Source organism: Echinops telfairi, unplaced genomic scaffold (genome assembly GCF_000313985.2).
Source record: "Echinops telfairi isolate 266 unplaced genomic scaffold, ASM31398v2 ScPeMD7_7475;HRSCAF=8513, whole genome shotgun sequence".
NCBI classification, from domain to species: domain Eukaryota; kingdom Metazoa; phylum Chordata; class Mammalia; order Afrosoricida; family Tenrecidae; genus Echinops; species Echinops telfairi.
The window spans coordinates 9822114-9825405 of NW_022111379.1; positions in this window are offsets into that span (position 1 = coordinate 9822114).

Genomic DNA, 3292 nt, shown 5'->3' on the forward strand with positions numbered 1-3292 from the left:
AAATGCCGGAGCGCACATGCCGGGATCCATCCTGGCTGAGAGGGGGGGTGGGCGGGGTAGGTGGTGGAGCCTCCGTAGAGCTGTTCTGGAAACCCAGGCACTGCCATGGTGGAGTTGGGAGGCAGACAGGCGGGGTGGTTTACATGGTGCCTGCAGGAATTTGGACTCTTTGGTGCTAATTTTAGGGATTGTGAATACCACCTTGGCTGCTGCAAGGGGCTCGGGCATGGAACCATTGTGAGGCTGGCACAGGGCCGGGCAGTGTTTCTGCTGTGCACAGGGTCGCTGGGGTGGCACTGACTGAGTGGTAGCTGACACTGGTACTGAATGGGAGTGCAGGCGGGGTTCAGGTCCAAGCAGATGACCTTGTGCCGGTGAATAAAGAGCCTGGGATTGGACCAGGTGGAAGACAGACAAGAGTAAGGGGCAGGGTCCATCCTCCCTCTCTTCCCACTCTCCGTCCTGTCCTCTGCTGGCCACTGACCACACGGGGAAGAACAAGACAGCTCTGCCTTCAAGAAGCTCAGAGATTGCCCAGAAGTCTAGGAGTGTCTCCTGTCAGCCAATGAAACACACACGGGGCTAGCTGGGCAGCGTGGGGGCGGTCCTAGCATGGAGGGGGTGGGGAGCATGGCCTGAGCAAAGGTGTGACAGCCAGTGAGGAGGAGGAATTGTAGCGCTTCATTATGACTGGACTGGGGGGTGGGGGGCGTGTAGAGGAAGCCAGGACCAGGCCGCACCTGGCTCTAAGCTCTGAGGAGTGGTCACTTGGGATGACGACCAGGAGCAAGGGAAGGTTGAGGGCAGGGGAGTGATGAGTAGATCTGTGATTTAGAAAGATTTGGGGTTCCTCTGACCTGGAGGGGGTTTGAGTGGAGGCAGGGAAAGGGTAGGGCAGCTGTTTGGTGATGACCTGGGCTGGGGGGCCAGCTAGGGTGCCTCAGAAGGGCAGCGCTCCATGTTTGACCTGGTCTGCCAGGCTCCGTGCTGAGCCCTTGACACATCGGCGCTTCAAACCAGGGCTGAGAGCCCGTCTGCACCAATTCCGCTGTGCCTACCAACAAGGCAAAATTTCCCTAGACCTGAATGTTTTTTTTTTAAAACAGACTTGAACTTCTCAAGTGTTGGGTGAAGCAGAATGCCAATGGGGGAAATTGCAGGCCCAAACTCCTGAGTGCTATGGGATAGAAACCTTAGCAGGAACAGGATGAGCCCCTTTGCGGAGGCTGATGGAGACTTGCTGTGGAGGGTCACACGCAGAAAGGAGAGTGGTTGGCGTGCCGTCTTTGAGCTGGGCCCTGTGGTTTCCGACTCTGCCGATCAAGAGATGGCGTTGCAGTACCCACCACTTTATCCCTTATTTTCTAAGCAGGAAATAAAGTTGCTAGCAGGGATCCGCTCCTAATTTTTCCCGTTTTGGTTCACCCACTTTTAAAAATTTGGTTTCACTCCGTCTCAGCCATGACTGAGCCAGAAAGAACCAGTTTAAGACAACAGACGAGTGGGGGCATATACTATTATTACCCCCATTTTACAGGTGAGGACACAGACTCTGAGAAATTAGGGACCAGGTAACTAACACTGAAGAGCTGACTGGTGACTGGATATAGATAATGAGGCAGAGGAAGGGTCCTGAGGGGAATTCCAACGGTTGACATCTTAGTGGACAGTGCCACCCAAGAGACCAGAGCCCTGGAGGAGGATGTGTGGAGGTTGGGGGGAGAAGCATTTGGTGTGTCTTTGTTGATCATGAGGTCTTTGTGACACCCAAGCAGAGATGGCCCCAGGGGAGTTGGGACTCTGGGGACACTAGTGGGTGGTGCTTGAAGCCATGGAAGAGGAGGGCACCCTTGGGAACCAGCACATACGAACCAGCGGGGGCAGCACCAAGCAAAGGAGCCTGAGCTTGGGTGGGGACAAGTCTCAGGGTGCAGGGAGCAGGCGCTTCAAGGACATGGCTGCAGAAAGGGATACAGGGAGTAATTCGGGTGGCAAACTGGATTGGGAAGTGCCCACCGGGCCCAGATTAACAGACCCATCAATGGCTCTGTGGGAGCAGTATTTGTGGGATGGTGGAGACAGGAGTGGGGAGCGAGGAAACCCGGACAGAGACCCCACTTCGCACAGCTCTGCTGGGAAGGGCAGCTGGGGGCCGTTGAGGGCTTACTAGTGAAGAAAGGCATTTTTTTTTCCCCCATCAGCGTGTTTTACACATTTCCGCTCCCAACCTCGTTTTAATCCAGGCGGTGAATCCTACTGAGAATTCTAAGATAGAGTAAAACTTCGGAGTGAAAATCCAGAATTCTTGGCAAATGAATCACTGGGAAACTAACCTTCAGGTGGATGAAAATATTCGCGATGTGAGTTAGCTTATCTCTGAAAAGCTTTTTATTATGAAATGATCACACCGGTAAAAGTAGACAGAACAGTCTACTACACACCTACGTAGCCACCATCAACTTCAACAGCTGTCAGCTCAAGGCCAACACCCCACCCACTTCTCCAACCGCTGGAAAACCAGTTCAGCCCGAAACCCTGCGTATACTGCGCCCAAAGACAAGACACTTCCAACACAGGACAGAATTACTCCGGTGTTTTGTTTCCATTTCTTAAACAATTTCCTACTTGAGCCTTTGGTATCAGCTCAGTCCCCCTCAGAAACATATAAATATGTATTATATTTATATATTTGTTTTTTTTCCCCATGTCTTGCACTGACTGATGTCTCCCTTCACCCACTTTCCTGTTGTCCATCCCCCTGGGAGGAGGTTATGTGTAGACCATGGTGATCGGTTCCCCCTCTCTCCCCCACCTTCCCCTCCCCTCATTGCTGGTCCAAGCCCATTGCCGTCAAACGGACCACGGCAACCTCATGCCCTAAGCGTTCTGTGCTCTGGGGTTTTCAATGGCTGCTCTTTGGCAGCAGATTGCTAGATCTTTCTTCTGAGGGTTTTGGGTAAACATCAGTCTCGCCAGTCTTGTTAAAGACGTTTGTACTACACCAGCAGACTCATTACCTGCAGTCAATTCTGACTGTAGGACTGAGAAGACCTGCCTCCTTGAGATTCAGAGGCTGCGCCTACCTGTTCGTGGGAGTCGGAAGCCCTCTCGCTCCCCCAGAGCTGACTGTGGTTCAGAACTGCTGCCCTTGGCGATTCGCAGCCCAAGCATGACCACGGTGGCACGAGGGCCCCTCTGTACCACCCAGGGACTCCAAATCCTTGACCACAGCTCCTTAATACCAATCACTCTCATTTCCCCAGTTGTCTCATGGTTATTGCTTTGTTTGGGG